Source organism: Schistocerca americana, chromosome 6, assembly GCF_021461395.2.
Source record: "Schistocerca americana isolate TAMUIC-IGC-003095 chromosome 6, iqSchAmer2.1, whole genome shotgun sequence".
Classification (NCBI taxonomy): domain Eukaryota; kingdom Metazoa; phylum Arthropoda; class Insecta; order Orthoptera; family Acrididae; genus Schistocerca; species Schistocerca americana.
The window spans coordinates 189,825,972-189,843,972 of record NC_060124.1 but is presented as its reverse complement, the minus strand read 5'-3'; the positions used below and the strand labels follow the sequence as shown (position 1 = coordinate 189,843,972).

The 18,001-nt window shown below is 42.7% G+C and overlaps 1 long non-coding RNA gene across 1 annotated transcript in view; it reads right to left on the bottom strand.

Moving 5' to 3' along the window:
* The window catches only part of LOC124619934, a 253,005-nt gene that overhangs the window by 52,609 nt on the left and 182,395 nt on the right, over window positions 1-18,001 (bottom strand). The window contains exon 2 of the long non-coding RNA XR_006980167.1: window positions 15,791-15,833. This is a non-coding gene — a long non-coding RNA (uncharacterized LOC124619934). The remainder of the gene's footprint in view (window positions 1-15,790; window positions 15,834-18,001) is intronic.

Genomic DNA, 18,001 nt, shown 5'->3' with positions numbered 1-18,001 from the left:
TTTTATATGAGACTGTCACTGTAGCGGAAACTGCTGTCGTAAATATTTCGGTGAGAAAGGTAAGTGACCGTGACATAATGCGTTGTGAGCGGCCAGGTGTGCCAGCCGCCTTGAGAAAAAGCCATTAGGATGAGAAGAAAGACGCCATTATCCTCGCTATTGACATTTCTTTGTAGAAAGCATCGCAATTACGACACGCTCAAACTTGAAAACATATAATTACACTGTGGAGCTCTAAATTTATGATATTTACTAAAAAGCTTAATGAAATGATGAGAAACATTTTACATCTATTGTCTTTCTAGTTGAGAGATTTGATCATTTTGTTTAATATCTAGTTTCTAGCTGCACTGCAGCATTGGTTAAAATAGTATTTTATAGATGTACTAATATAAATATTTTCTGTCTACAGATCCAGTAAATATTAATTTTGCAATACACTTCCCAAAAAATGAGGGAGCACAAAGACATTTCCCTTCAAAGGAACTGCATACATAATTTTCTTTTCAAGTACTTGGTAATTTATTTCATAGAATAAGTTTTTGTGGTGCACCACTTTATTTACATAGACATTAATATATGAATAGACATTTCCCTTATCTGCATTGTTGTCTTTAGTGTAATATTTTTTCTGCTTGAGCTATGTCATATTTAGGTATAAGTTATTGCATTTGCTGCTGTTGTTTGCCAGGCATAGTGTTACTGAATTTCACTTTGTATTACTCTGTTAAGCCAGTTTTACTACTGATTTATTTTTCTTGTTCCTGCACATTGGCTCATATTAGTTGTAATGTTGCATTTGCTCTGTTAATTTATATTTACTGATGCTTGCTTTGCCAATTTGCATTTTTATCTTTGCTGTTTGTGTTAATTGTTTTGCACTGCTGCATTGCCTCGTCCCTTAGTTTAGCATCTGAGCTCAGTAGATTTAAATTAGCTTAAGAGGGGGTAGACTATATAAGAGAATGAGTTGCGATGAATTGGAAGAAATGCATTGAGAAGTTATACGAAAAAAGTACAGAAAGCAGGTATAGGTAGGATTTTCTTGGAAATAAATGATGAGGTAAGATAATGGAAAATAAATAATGAGGTAAGAAATATGTGTACATATAAATACAGAAAGCATGCTTGGATAGGATTTTTTTTTGGTGGAAACAAATGTTGAAATAAGACGAAAGACTATGGAATGAAGTTTTGGGTTGGACTGCAGTACCAAATGTTACACTGAGAACAAACCCTGTCCTTTCCTTTTGTGTTATCCCACTATGTGTTTGTGTACCCTTGTGTATTTGTTTTCTTCCTGTCTCTGTGTACTGTTTCATAGAATTTTTTCTCTTCTAATACTAAGCTACATTCACTATGATGAGGAATACTTTTATCCTCAAATATAATTTGCATTAATAATATGTTATTTACTTCATAAAGATGTTTAGACATTATTTATTCTGTTTTGTTTTATGCTCATGTGTGAAGTTGATATTTCAAAAGTTATTCTGATCTTTTATGTATTTACTTATGTCATATTTCTTGTAACACTGATGTATATGTTATTTCGATTCTTTTGTAAAGCCCGTATTACTGCAAATGTTATCTGTATTGTTATGTTCTTTAATGATGTATTTTGTACCTTTGTTATTGTATTCTTATGTTATAAAATTGTAATTGACACCAGTTCATCAAATTAAGTAACTTTTAAGTTACATTTCACTGCACACGTTTCTGTTGGTCATAGTATATGGACAATATGTGAGAAGTTGGGACTGTTTGTGCTTGCACGTGCGTTAATAATTCAGCAAGGGACTGGTTAACAGCATTGCTGGTTCTAAGGACAATTCAAAAACTTTGTGAGTGCACAAGTGGTGGTTCATGAACTTGCTATATTCTCCACAAGACTCTTCGATGGTGATTGTGCACCTGCACAGTCGCAACAGATGGCTGTTGGCCGTCTCTACAACGTCTACAGTGGGTCTGCACCTTTGATGACTCACCAATACCATTATTTCTACAAGGACTGCAGTGGGTCTGCACCTCTGGTGGCCCACCAATACCATAATCTCTACCAGGGCTACAGTGGGTCGGCTCTGTGATGACCTACCTACCAATATTCTTCAAAACTTCGACTGACTCTGCTGTGGGTTTGCTCTGTTGTGGCCTATTACCTGCCTGCATGTCAAGAGTCAGCACTGTCTTTCCGTTAGAAGGACAACACTACTTCTTCAAGACTGCATGGAAATCCACTACTTATGTGTGCATTTTCTTTTAGTGCTCAGACTTTGAGAAAAACATTGGGAATTTACTGTGATGAACGATCAGGACTGTCTTTATGGACTGTGAGAAGATTTTAGCTTTTGACCAACATTGTATCAATACATGTATGCATTTGATTTCTTTGTTATCGTAATTGCGAAAAAATTTTTATGTATTCGCCAGTGCCCGAAGCAGTTTGTAAAATTTTTTGTGGGGAGCATGGGGGCTATGTAAGTAGGCTGTTTAGGTTTTCTTAGCGCTCTGTATGAAAATCACTGGCTGTGCTGTGTGCAGTCTGTGGCTGGTTGGTATTGTTGTTATACTCGCCATTGTAGCGTTGGGCAGCTGGATGTTAACAGCGCGTAGCGTTGCGCAGTTGGAGGTGAGCCGCCAGCAGTGGTGGATGTGGGGAGAGAAATGGCGGAGTTTTGAAATTTGTAAGACTGGATGTCATGAACTGCTATATATATTATGACTATTAAGGTAAATACATTGTTTGTTCTCTATTAAAATCTTTCATTTGCTAACTATGCCTGTCAGTAGTTAGTGCCTTCAGTAGTTTGAATCTTTTATTTAGCTGGCAGTAGTGGCGCTCGCTGTTTTGCAGTAGTTCGAGTAACGAAGATTTTTGTGAGGTAAGTGATTTGTGGAACGTATAGGTTAATGTTAGTCAGGGCCATTCTTTTGTAGGGATTTTTGAAAGTCAGATTGCGTTGCGCTAAAGATATCGTGTGTCAGTTTAAGCACAGTCATGTATAATTTTTCTAAGGTGACGTTTCACAAGTACTATGACAATTAGGCGGGAGGTGAGAAAACTTGGATTTCATGGTCGAGCGGCAGCTCATCAGCCACACATTACGCCGATAAATGCCAAACGACGCCTCGCTTGGTGTAAGGAGCGAAAACATTGGACGATTGAACAGTGGAGAAACGTTGTGTCGAGTGACGAATCACGGTACACAATTTGGCGATCCGATGGCAGGATGTGGATATGGGGAATGCCCAGTGAAGGTCATCTCCAGCGTGTGTAGTGCAAACAGTAAAATTCGGAGGCGGTGACGTCATGGTGTGGTCGTATTTTTCATTGAGGGGGGCTTGCACCCCTTGTTGTTTGGCGTGGCACTATCACAGCACAGGCCTACACTGATGTTTAAGCACCTTCTTGCTTCTCACTGTTGAAGAGCAATTCAGGGACGGCGATTGCATATTTCAACATGATCGAGCACCTGTTCATAATAGACGACCTGTGGCGGAGTGATTACACGACAATAACATCCCTGTAACGGACTGTCCTGCACAGAATCCTAATATGAATCCCACAGAACACCTTTGGGATGCTTTGGAAGGCCGACTTCGTGTCAGGCCTCAGCGACCGACATCGATACCTCTCCTCAGTGCACCACTCCGTGAAGAATGGGCTGCTATTCCTCAAGAAACCTTCCAGCACCTGATTGAACGTATTCCTGCGAGAGTGAAAACTGTCATCAGAGCTAAGGGTGGGCCAACACCCTATTGAATTTCAGCATTACCGATGGATGGCGCCACGACCTTGTAAGTCATTTTCAGCCAGGTGTCCGGACACTTTTGATCACATAGTATATGTACATACAGATTTTCTCATCTCGTTGCATTCGTTCATTCCTTCTCTTTACGTTAATGCGCCAGTTCTTAGTGACTCCGCACTAAACCCTTTTAGGGTTCTGTACCTCAGTCGGTAAAGACTGAACCCTTACAGGATCACTTTGTTGTCTGTCTGTCTGCCTCTCCGCCTGTTCAAAACCCGTTTTTTCACGGGTAGACGTATCAAGTTCAAATTTATGTCACATATTAAGGTGTATGGTCCCTTGGCTGTATAATAAACGCTAGCTTCTACGTCAATGCAGTCATAAGATATGACCATTAAAGTAACATATTTTGAATCCCCCCCAAACTCACTCATCAAAAACCTATAGGGTATTTTCCATTGACCACGAATCTAGAAATTTAACAACAACAAGGTTTCACACTACAGCCAAAGGGGAAAAAATCGGAAAATTGTGAATTTGCAATTACATCACACGAAATAAGTTTATCATTTGTTATAAAGATTATCTATCTGTCCGTCCGTCTGTCTAGACCCCTTTACCTCAGGAATAGGTAGATATCTCAAGTTGAAATTTATGTCATGTACTAAAGTTTGTGGTCACTTGGCGGTATAACAGACGTTGACTTCTAACTCAATGCAACCAAAGGGTACGACCTTTTATGGCACATATTTTGATACCGTCAAACTGTACATCAAAACCTGCATGGTACTCCCCTGGACTAGAATCATGAAATTTGGCAAGAAGCGAGGTTTCAGAGTACAAGGAAAGGTAAAAATCCGACAACTGTGTATCCGTAGTTATATCACACGAAAAAAAACTTTTTTTTGTCATTTATTATCTGATGGTCTGTCTGTCCATCCGTCTGTTCACCCCCCATTTTCTCACTAACGGGTAGACATATCAACTTCCAATTTACGTCATATACCAAAATCGGTGGTCACCTGGTGGTGTAGTAAATATGAGCTTTTTTTTCTTCTTTTTTTTTTTGGTCATCAGTCTACTGACTGGTTTGATGCGGCCCGCCACTAATTCCTTTCCTGTGCTAACCTCTTCATCTCAGTAGCACTTGCAACCTATGTCCTCAATTATTTGCTTGACGTGTTCCAATCTCTGTCTTCCTCTACAGTTTTTGCCCTCTACAGCTCCCTCTAGTACCATGGAAGTCATTCCCTCATGTCTTAGCAGATGTCCTATCATCCTGTCCCTTCTCCTTATCAGTGTTTTCCACATATTCCTTTCCTCTCCGATTCTGCGTAGAACCTCCTCATTCCTTACCTTATCAGTCCACCTATATTTCAACATTCGTCTATAGCACCACATCTCAAATGCCTTCGATTCTCTTCTGTTCCGGTTTTCCCACAGTCCATGTTTCACTACCATACAATGCTGTACTCCAGACGTACATCTTCAGAAATTTCTTCCTCAAATTAAGGCCGGTATTTGATGTTAGTAGACTTCTCTTGGCCAGAAATGCCTTTTTTGCCATAGCGAGTCTGCTTTTGATGTCCTCCTTGCTTCATCCGTCATTGGTTATTTTACTGCCTAGGTAGCAGAATTCCTTAATTTCATTGACTTCGTGACCATCAATCCTGATGTTAAGTTTCTCGCTGTTCTCATTTCTACTATTTCTCATTACCTTCGTCTTTCTCCGATTTACTCTCAAACCATACTGTGTACTCATTAGACTGTTCATTCCGTTCAGCAGATCATTTAATTCTTCTTCACTTTCACTCAGGATAGCACTGTCATCAGCGAATCGTATCATTGATATCCTTTCACCTTGTATTTTAATTCCACTCCTGAACCTTTCTTTTATTTCCATCATTGCTTCCTCGATGTACAGATTGAAGAGTAGGGGCGAAAGGCTACAGCCTTGTCTTACACCCTTCTTAATACAAGCACTTCGTTCTTGATCGTCCACTTTTATTATTCCCTCTTGGTTGTTGTACATATTGTATATGACCCGTCTCTCCCTATAGCTTACCCCTACTTTTTTCAGAATCTCGGACAGCTTGCACCATTTTATATTGTCGAACGCTTTTTCCAGGTCGACAAATCCTATGAAAGTGTCTTGATTTTTCTTTAGCCTTGCTTCCATTATTAGCCGTAACGTCAGAATTGCCTCTCTCGCCCCTTTACTTTTCCGAAAGCCAAACTGATCGTCACCTAGCGCATTCTCAATTTTCTTTTCCATTCTTCTGTATATTATTCTTGTAAGCAGCTTCGATGCATGAGATGTTAAGCTGATTGTGCGATAATTCTCGCACTTGTCAGCTCTTGCCGTCTTCGGAATTGTATGGATGATGCTTTCCCGAAAGTCAGATGGTATATCGCCAGACTCATATATTCTACACACCAACGTGAATAGTCGTTTTGTTGCCACTTCCCCCAATGATTTTAGAAATTCTGATAGAATGTTATCTATCCCTTCTGCCTTATTTGACCGTAAGTCCTCCAAAGCTCTTTTAAATTCCGATTCTAATACTGGATCCCCTATCTCTTCTAAATCGACTCCTGTTTCTTCTTCTATCACATCAGACAAATATTCACACTCATAGAGGCTTTCAGTGTATTCTTTCCACCTATCTGCTCTCTCCTCTGCATTTAACAGTGGAATTCCCGTTGCACTCTTACTGTTACCACCGTTGCTTTTAATGTCACCAAAGGTTGTTTTGACTTTCCTGTATGCTGAGTCTATCCTTCCGACAATCATATCTTTTTCGATGTCTTCACATTTTTCCTGCAGCCATTTCGTCTTAGCTTCCCTGCACTTCCTATTTCTTTCATTCCTCAGCGACTTGTATTTCTGTATTCCTGATTTTCCCGGAACATGTTTGTACTTCCTCCTTTCATCAAACCGAGCGAGGTGGCGCAGTGGTTAGCACACTGGACTCGCATTCGGGAGGACGACGGTTCAATCCCGTCTCCGGCCATCCTGATTTAGGTTTTCCGTGATTTCCCTAAATCGCTTCAGGCAAATGCCGGGATGGTTCCTTTGAAAGGGCACGGCCGATTTCCTTCCCCATCATTCCCTCACGCGAGCTTGCGCTCCGTCTCTAATGACCTCGTTGTCGACGAGACGTTAAACACTAATATCCTCCCTCCACCTCCCCCTCCTTTCATCATTCAACTGAAGTATTTCTTCTGTTACCCATGGTTTCTTCGCAGCTACCTTCTTTGTACCTATGTTTTCCTTCCCAACTTTTGTGATGGCCCTTTTTAGAGATGTCCATTCCTCTTCAACTGTATTGCCTACTGCGCTATTCCTTATTGCTGTATCTATAGCGTTAGAGAACTTCAATCGCATCTCGTCATTCCTTAATACTTCCGTATCCCACTTCTTTGCGTATTGATTTTTCCTGACTAATGTCTTGAACTTCAGCCTACTCTTCATCACTACTATATTGTGATATGAGTCTATATCTGCTCCCGGGTACGCCTTACAATCCAGTATCTGATTTCGGAATCTCTGTCTGACCATGATGTAATCTAATTGAAATCTTCCCGTATCTCCCGGCCTTTTCCAAGTATACCTCCTCCTCTTGTGATTCTTGAACAGGGTATTCGCTATTACTAGCTGAAACATGTTACAGAACTCAATTAGTCTTTCTCCTCTTTCATTCCTCGTCCCAAGCCCATATTCTCCAGTAACCTTTTCTTCTACTCCTTCCCCTACAACTGCATTCCAGTCGCCCATGACTATTAGATTTTCGTCCCCCTTTACATACTGCATTACCCTTTCAATATCCTCATACACTTTCTCTATCTGTTCATCTTCAGCTTGCGACGTCGGCATGTCGGTGTTGGTCTGCTGTCGATTCTGATTAGAACAACCCAGTCACTGAACTGTTCACAGTAACACACCCTCTGCCCTACCTTCCTATTCATAACGAGTCCTACACCTGTTATACCATTTTCTGCTGCTGTTGATATTACCTGATACTCATCTGACCAGAAATCCTCGTCTTCCTTCCACTTCACTTCACTGACCCCTACTATATCTAGATTGAGCCTTTGCATTTCCCTTTTCAGATTTTCTAGTTTCCCTACCACGTTCAAGCTTCTGACATTCCACGCCCCGACTCGTAGAACGTTATCCTTTCGTTGATTATTCAATCTTTTTCTCATGGTAACCTCCCCCTTGGCAGTCCCCTCCCAGAGATCCGAATGGGGGACTATTCCGGAATCTTTTGCCAATGGAGAGATCATCATGACACTTCTTCAATTACAGGCCACATGTCCTGAGGATACACGTTACGTGTCTTTAATGCAGTGCTTTCCATTGCCTTCTGCATCCTCATGTTGTTGATCATTGCTGATTCTTCCGCCTTTACGGGCAATTTCCCACCCCTAGGACAAGAGAGTGCCCTGAACCTCTATCCGCTCCTCCGCCCTCTTTGACAAGGCCGTTGGCAGAATGAGGCTGACTTCTTATGCCGGAAGTCTTCGGCCGCCAATGCTGATTATTTATCAAAATTTAGGCAGTGGCGGGGATCGAACCCGGGACCGAAGACGTTTTGATTATGAATCAAAGACGCTACCCCTAGACCACGGGTACGCCTCATGAGCTTCTAAGTCAATGTAATTAAAAGATAGGCCTTTTACGTCACATATTTTGATATTCGAAAACTCATTCACCAAAAGATACAGGTTATTTCCTGTTGACCTCTAATCATAAAATTTAGCAAGGAGCAAGGTATCACAGTACAAGGAAAGGTAAAAATCGGACAACTGTGAATCTGTAATTATATCCCGCAAAGAAAACCTTTTCTTGTCATTTATCATCTGATTTTCTGCGTGTCGGTACGTCTCTTTTTCTGTTGAACATGTTGTCGTATCAAAATCAAAATTATGTCACATATCAAGGTCTATGGTCCATTAGCAGTGTAAAAATTCTAAGCTTCTAAGTCAACGCTATCAAAAGATACGGCCATTAATGTCACATATTTTGATACTCGAAAACTCACTGATCAAAACCTGTAGGCTACTTTCCATTGGTCTAAAATAATGAAATTCGGCAAGAAGCAAAATTTCACTGTAAAAGTGAAGGAAAAATCCGAAAGCTATGAATTTGTAATTATTTCATACGAAAAAATTTTTTTGGCGTTGTTACCAGACTGTATGTCTGCCTGCCCGTCTGTATGTTAAGACCTCTTTTTTTCTCAGGAACTGGTAGATGTATGAAGCTGAAATCTGTGTCACACACAAAAAACTATGGCCTGTTGGCGGTATAGAGAACTTTAGCTTCCAAACCAATGCAAACAAATGACATGGCCATATATGTCACATATTTTGATCTTTGCAATCTCGCGCACCAAAACCTATAGGGTACTTTCCGTTGGTCTACAATCATGAATTTTGGCAAGAAGATAAGTTTCACCGTACAGCTAAAGCGAAATTTTTAATTTGTAGTTATATCAGACGAAAAAAATGATTTGTCTTTGTCATTTGTTCTCCAACTTCCGACCTGAAATTAAAACAGTCCCGAAAGTCTTGGAATCCCTGGGACAGATATCTTGCTCGTATGAATGTCGACAACAGGCAAAACATCGCATATATCCTCGATTCCCGGAATGGATGAACTGTCTACACACATAATTATGTTTGTACGGAACCTTCGCTTCGCGAGACGTTCTCGCATCTGGCCAAGTTTTTTCTCTCTTCTCCACTTTCACTCTTGTTGAAAACTGATGTGGTTCTCAGTCTTGAACGTTATTCAATAAACAGTTTAATGTGTGATATAAGATGCACATTTGCCGACCATCCAGATCTGAGAAATTCAGCCTTACATGCGTTTATTTTCCGGCCGCTGTGGCCTAGCGGTTCTAGGCGTTTCAGTCCGGAACCGCGCTGCTGCTACAGTTGCAGGTTCGAATCCTGCCTTGGGCATGGATGTGTGTGATGACCTTAGGTTATTTAGGTTTAAGTAGTTCTAAGTCTAGGGGACTGATGGTTCAAATGGCTCTGAGCACTATGGGACTTAACATCAGTGGTCATCAGTCCCCTAGAACTTAGAACTACTTAAACCTAACTAACCTAACGACATCACACACATCCATGCCCGAGGCAGGATTCGAACCTGCGACCGTAGCGGTCACGCGGTTCCAGATTGAAGTTCCTAGAACCGCACGGCGACACAGGCCGGCTTAGGGGACTGATGACCTCAGTGTTAAGTCCCACAGTGCTTAGAGCCATTTCAACCATTTTTTTGCGTTTATTTGCGCAATATGGCGCATCCGAAGCCATCCATTATACACGTTCCAAAATTTACAGCGTTGCTTCTTCTGTTTGTTGGAAATTCTAAGCGATTTGACCAGAATCTTTTCCCCTATGCGCAGTTCGCAGCTCCGAGCCTTCTTCTCGATCCTTCCTCCTCCTTACAGATTCCCGTATCCTCTGTAGTCCCAACTCAGTTATTTTTCGGTGTGGAATCTGTCTACCGCGGGGAAAGTCTACCAGTTCTTGCATTTTCTCTGGCAGTTCTCTGTTCCTCAACACAGGAGAGCTGAACCATGTGGAAATTCTTTCACTACCTTTTGGAAATCCCGCAGCATCACATCCCATGAGCTGTGCTGTTCGTGGCAGTAGATGCGACAAATATTGCCAAGGTCTTTCATCCATCGTGTCGAAGGATTAGAACTTGGATGCTGTCCCGATATGTAAACATGTACCATCCTACATCTCTCCAGACTCTCCACCCATCACTGAGACCTGAACTGAGCCCCGTTATCTGTGATGATGTTATCCACTCTACCTACTTGTGTCAGGAAATCTTTAGTCAGAGGTCTTGCTATACAGATAATATCTTCCAAATCAGTTTCTCCATTTTCTTGAAATTGCAAAAGTCCTTCGATGTAGGGAAGCATTTTCACTGTCCTAAATGACAGTAATTAAAGTGGATGTACCAAATTAACTTACTGACTAACTCTTCTGGTATGCAAAGACTCCACACTGTGCTGGTTACATTCCACCTATGTAATAAGGTCCTCTTTCTCACGAGATAGAACATCCATTTGTGGACTACCTGACGGTTATGCCAAATCCCCCTCAGTCACTTTAATTCCGGACCTTTGTCCTGCTTCCTGCTCCCTTTTTATATCTGGCAACGGTGCCATAATGAAACTCGAGAATGCTACTTCTCGCAAGCAGAAGGGACTGAAGTTTCTGTCCTCGACATCTTCAATCATTGCAGCTTCTCTGCCAATGGGTGAATGCGAAAGGGCATCCGGGATCACATTCGTTTCTGGAGGTACTTGTGTGGTGCCTTAGTCGAACTGTTGCAATAAAAGAACCCAGTAAGTCAGCCTGTCGTGTAATAATTTTGTCGACAGCAAAAATTCAAGGGCAACGTAGACACGAGTCTAGTGTCCGAGCAGGAAATTTTTGAGCTTTATGAAAGAGCAAACGATTACCGAGGCCTCCAACCACGTTACTGAATAATTATGTACACATTTTATGAGCATGATGCAGTTACCAGATGCTATTATCTTATTCACCAAAGTCTCTTCTTCCATGACTTCCTGAAATGCGACCAGTGCATTGAATTCATATCAGCAGCCTCGTCCTATGTCCTATAGCCATGGTGCTGCATCTTCTTTGTCTTAATAAATCTCTTGCAAAAATCTACGAGTCCAAGGGATCCTCTTAGGTCCTTCCTGGTCATTGGTCTCGGGTTTGGTGCTGTAGTGTCCATCTTTGTCTGGTTCGGTGCAATCCTTTCTGCAGAGATCACGTGCCTAAGAATCACTTTCTGCGATTCAAAACACGATTACTTGAGGTTAATTGTGACACTGTGTCTCCTTAATGCACCGAGAAGTTACCCAAACATCCTGTTGCGTTCTCGCCAATCTGCCTTTGCGGTCGGGATATTATCAACATAGCACATGATGCCGTTCTTTAATTTCTCTGTTAAATTACTGTCCAGTTTCTTAATGAACACTGCAGACGATATATTGAGAGCAAATGGCAATCGCCGAAACTTGTAGCAACGCCCTTCAACTAAGATTACCATGTACTGGCAACACAATGGATGAAATTCGACCTGCCAAAAACACGATCGAAGGTCGACTGATGACAACACCTTAACACCATGGAATCTCTGTATGAGACCTTCGAGCTCCAGACGGTCCGTTTCTAACAAGATTATTGCGTTAATTTGTCTTGAATCGGGCTCCAGACGTATCAATCCATCCTACTTTTCCACCACTCGCAAAAGGTTATTATAAATGAACACAGCTTTTTTAATAACCCCTTCTTATAGCAACCTCCATATTTCTCCTTGACTTCCTGTCTGTATGCGAGGAGGACAGAGAACAGTGGCATGAAGAACTTGGGATGCTCTATGACACGGAACACTTACTGGAAACCACAGGCACATAGACACAGGCAACAGAGCATGCACAATGTCGGCACTAGTACAGTGTATATCCACCTTTCGCAGCAATGCAGGCTGCTATTCTCCCATGGAGACGATCGTAGAGATGCTGGATGTAGTCCTGTGGAACGGCTTGCCATGCCATTTCCACCTGGCGCCTCAGTTGGACCAGCGTTCGTGCTGGACGTGCAGACCGCGTGAGACGACGCTTCATCCAGTCCCAAACATGCTCAATGGGGGACAGATCCGGAGATCTTGCTGGACAGGGTAGTTGACTTACACCTTCTAGAGCACGTTGGGTGGCACGGGATACATGCGGACGTGCATTGTCCTGTTGGAACAGCAAGTTCCCTTGCCGGTCTAGGAATGGTAGAACCATGGGTTCCATGACGGTTTGGATGTACCGTGCACTATTCAGTGTCCCCTCGACGATCACCAGTGGTGTACGGCCAGTGTAGGAGATCGCTCCCCACACCATTATGCCGGGTGTTGGCCCTGGGTGCCTCGGTCGTATGCAGTCCTGATTGTGGCGCTCACCTGCACGGCGCCAAACACGCATACGACCATCATTGGCACCAAGGCAGAAGCGACTCTCATCGCTGAAGACGACACGTCTCCATTCGTCCCTCCATTCACGCCTGTCGTGACACCACTGGAGGCGGGCTGCACGATGTTGGGGCGTGAGCGGAAGACGGCCTAACGGTGTGCGGGACCGTAGCCCAGCTTCATGGAGACGGTTGCGAATGGTCCTCGCCGATACCCCAGGAGCAACAGTGTCCCTAATTTGCTGGGAAGTGGCGGTGCGGTCCCCTACGGCACTGCGTAGGATCCTACGGTCTTGGCGTGCATCCGCGCGTCGCTGCGGTCCGGTCCCAGGTCGACGGGCACGTGCACCTTCCGCCGACCACTGGCGACAACATCGATGTACTGTAGAGACCTCACGCCCCACGTGTTGAGCAATTCGGCGGTACGTCCACCCGGCCTCCCGCATGCCCACTATACGCCCTCGCTCAAAGTCCGTCAACTGCACATACGGTTCACGTCCACGCTGTCGCGGCATGCTACCAGTGTTAAAGACTGCGATGGAGCTCCGTATGCCACGGCAAACTGGCTGACACTGACGGCGGCGGTGCACAAATGCTGCGCAGCTAGCGCCATTCGACGGCCAACACCGCGGTTCCTGGTGTGTCCGCTGTGCCGTGCGTGTGATCATTGCTTGTACAGCCCTCTCGCAGTGTCCGGAGCAAGTATGGTGGGTCTGACACACCGGTGTCAATGTGTTCTTTTTTCCATTTCCAGGAGTGTAGTTTGGACAAGAAGAGATTAGAAGCTTTCGAAATGTGGTGCTACAGAAAAGTGCTGAAGATTAGATGGGTAGATCACATAACTAATGAGGAGGTATTGAACAGAATTGGGGAGAAGTTCGTGGCACAACTTGACAAGAAGAAGGGACCGGTTGGCAGGACATGTTTTGAGACGTCAAGGGATCACCAATTTAGTATTGGAGGGCAGCGTGGAGGGTAAAAATCGTAGATGGAGACCAAAAGATGAATACACTAAGCAGATTCAGAAGGATGTGGGTTGCAGTAAGTACTGGGAGATGAAGATAGGATAGGGTAGCATGGAGAGCTGCTTCAAACCAGTCTCAGGACTGAAGACCACAACAACAACAACAACAATTGTTATAATTAAATGGCAATTAATAACTTATCGACGATTAGAGTGCCACGCCACGAAACAGTGGGTAGTGGGTTCGCATCCTGATGTATTCATTTTTCTTCACCTTCGCGTTTTCTAAAAGATTGTGGGGCCAATTAAATTTATAGAAATAATTTCTGTAACATCTGATATTGTAAATGTAAGTGCACTCTCAGTCAGAAGAGAGTTTGTTCGATTTTGTGAACTTTTATTAGATGGCGTCCTTACTGACTGTATATGTTTAATTGTCTTTTTTCAAGTTCATCGATATTGAAGCTTTTTATTTGTGTATACTACAGACAGAACCATATGTCTAGCATATGGACATGAGAGGAAATCTGCGTTTTAACAAACGTAGGAATTTTATGGCGAGCATTTTCGTAAACAAACTTGTGTGGCCTGCCAACCAAATAAAGCCGAAAAGTGCCGCTGGAGAGCGTTAATCAGCTCGTCCCATGTGCTGACGGTACTGTCTCTCATGCGGTCGGATTTCCCGTCCATCCCCACATCAATATTAGCTGCCTCGTCTTGTGTGACGATGACTTAAAGTCCTTGGTTCACTATTCAGCTCACATGCAGTTCCTCAAAATCTTCCGCTCACGCTCCTCCACGTTCTCAGCAACGTTCTTCATATGCGATAAAACCATTTTTTCCACTCGATCTCTTCACTTCAACTACACACACAGTGTGAGGCTCAGAAGCTCATACCGATCGAACGACATCGACATTTACCACCGTCATACATTACCTTTGCTACGTTTTTGGAACAAACAAGTAATATAAAACGTCTACAAGACTTACTGATATAAAATTGTTGCAAAAACACGATAGCCAGGGAAACACAACTATTACAAGTATTTGGCTTGCAACACTGTTGTGCTCCCAACTTCAGCGTGTCTTGGATTCGTTTACTCTGGTATCGTGGCCGAGCCGGACCGCTTCCATCAGGAGTGCATCAGTTCTTCACACAAAGGGAAGTGACCCAGTACCTTATTCCCTTGTACTAAGAAAGACACACCTTGCAGCTGTTCTGATTCGCCTGGAAAAGAATTTTGGATGGATGGGGAATGTCTAAAAACGGAACAATCATTGTCCAAGAAGGTCTGCTCTTTCCTTGCATGTTTGCTTTTGCTGAAGTGGAAAGGGGCTTCGATTGTACCTTAAAAGGGAAGTTTACAATCATTGTTTATTAATGGGAAGAACCAATAAAAAATTGAGGCCACTAAGCGAGTAATAGAAGAAGCACATTTTGGATTAGCTTGGAGAAATCAGAAAATATATAAATGGATCAGGGAGAGACTGGAGTGGGTGACTTAGCTTCAAAAATGGCTCTAAGCAATATGGGACTTAACATCTGAGGTCATCAGCCCCCTAGACTTACAACTACTTAAATCTAACTAACCTAAGGACATCACACACATCCATGCCCGAGGCAGGATTCGAACCTGCCACCGTACCAGCAACGCGGTTCCGGACTGAAGTGCCTAGAACCACTCGGCCACAGCGGCCGGCGACTTAGTTTCACATTAGGACATAAAGCATTCACTGCACAGAGACATGCTATAATGATATCTGATGTCCGTTATAGAACGTCATATTGGTAACTGAGTAAAATTGGGCATGCTTACAACAGTCTCGAAATACATTTACTATCTTCTTTAGTTTGTTATGAAGAATTAGTAAAAGTTTGAAATTAATAGCAGCAGTCATAATGTAAAAGTGTATATACATTCCGAGCAACATGTTCACTAGCGGTTCATGAAATGCTCGTTTCCCAAGAGTGTGTACACCCTTAACACTTCGAAAACAGAGGCTTCATGATCTCAACTTATTCTTACCCTCGCACAGGAAGGAGCAAAGTACAAAGACGTATTTGAGCACTTACCCCACTGCATAGACCATAGTCTCAATCACTACAGCACTGCCACCTGCCGGCAAAAACACGCTGTTATTTCCAGAGTAGAGCAAGAGGCTGCAATAGTTTACAAGATTAAAGTTAGTGGATATTACTTCCTGAGAAGTATCTGAACTGTTTTACTGGTGATAAAGCACTACTTAGTATGATCCTTTTTTAAGTCTTCTTTAGCGTGTAAATGCAGATGTTTGCCTTTTCCAAGAATATAAAACACTTCACTTACAGGTCTCACGTTCGAATTCTAAAGCATTTTAGTTCTGAATCCGTCTTTCCCTGTAGAGGAGGACGCAGGTGATTACAGACAGAGCTTTTTTGTATTTATGCTTTATTTATATTCCCTTAAATAGAAATTCGGGCTGACAGCGGCTATGTCGTCGCTCTTCAATCTTTGATAAAACAATAAATATAAAAAATAGATTGCCAAGAAGTGATTACGTCCATCCACTATCCTCCACACCTATAAAATATTGATCCAACCTATTCTTTCTTCGACTGCCCCACTCCGTCTTCCGCATCTGTACCTTCTCTCACACGTATACGTTAGCATCTCAACGAAGTCCTCACTCATGCTGAAGACCTCTGTAAAATTTTCACCATCTGTAAACACGACTCCAAAACGGCAATTGTTTTCCTCCTAATTTCCCAGCAACCAACCTTACACTTGCACTCACCCCAAGTCTTCTCACAGCGAAGTTTCAGCCAACGACCTGTCTCAGACAACTACATCCTCCCCAGTAAACACCAAATCATCCATCCCATCAAATCTAACTCATCCCTGTCTACTACCATCTCTTCCTCCCCTCCCCCAAGTCCTTGATCCCCCTACCCTACTTGTCATTAGCTGTCTCACTTCAGCCCTAACTTTAAACTGAGCCACACCCCAATATCCTAACCCATTTCTGTTTCCTACCATTCACTCCAATACCTACGCTCATATCTATAGTTACTACACACCAGAGCCCCCTTTGTTTATGTCCACAACATTCAACCCTGTAGAATGCCTTAATTTCCCTCATATTAACTATCCTTTTCCAGAATAGACCCTTACCTTACTTTTGGTTTTAATTGAAAAGGATGAAATTTATTGATTTGACTTTTTTATAACGTAATGAAAACAATCATTTTAATAATCTTAAAAACATATGTAAATGCAACAAAGTTCTGGCAGAATGTAGATACTTTTCGATTAAAGGAGGCCAGTGACTGGAAAGCTGATGCACTGAGTCTCTGATAGGCATTTACAAAAAGAAAGAAATCTTTCAGAGTAATCCTGTTTCAAGCTAGAGTATAAATACACACAGAAAACACACACACATACCATGGCGTGCATGATGCCAGTTTGACACACAGTGCCAATGCTGCATTTTGGCAGGTGGGCTGTACTGTAGTTCAGGTTCTGTCAGCTGGGGTGGGTAGAGAGAGACAGAGAGACAGGAAGCAGGAATAGGGGTTAGCTTGAGTGGCTGGCGGCTCAGAGGGAGGCAGCTGGTTTGCCAGTGGCCTAAACATAACATGCTCAATTTCAATGGCTGCTTCACAATCTGGGCCATCAGGCTCCTTCCCCCACAATCAGCTTCTCTGAACTAGGCAGATAGGAATTGTCCTTGCAACACATCTTTCACTCCCATAATAATCCTGTCCTCAATTTCAAGTAACCCACTGTGCCCACATTCTTCACCCAACAGTTACCCCATCTTGCTTCCTGCCACATCCTCCCAATTCACATTCCCATGTTACCTTCACTAGTTACTGCTCCCCACCATCTGTGACACCAGTGCTTCACACACTTCTCTCTTCCACCATCCATCCAATCCAACACTGCCCTCACCACAACCTAATCCATACACCGAAATGCAGTACTGGCATTGTGCATCCAACTGACATTATGTAGGAGCATAGCTGTGTGTAGTTGTATGAATGTGTGTGTGTGTATGTGTGTGTGCATGTGTATTTACGCTCCAGCTCGAGAAAGGATTCCACCAAAAACTAATAAGTTTTCTTTCTTTTTGTGTAAGTCTATCAATAATTCAACACTTCTTTTTTCCGTTAGTGGTCTCCTTTAATCAAAAAGGATTGATATGTATTTATATGTAAATGTTTCGCCTTTTTCAATTACACTATTTGAGCTGTATGTATATAGAAATCCCTTTTTTAAAGAACGGAATGCTTACAGTACTGACA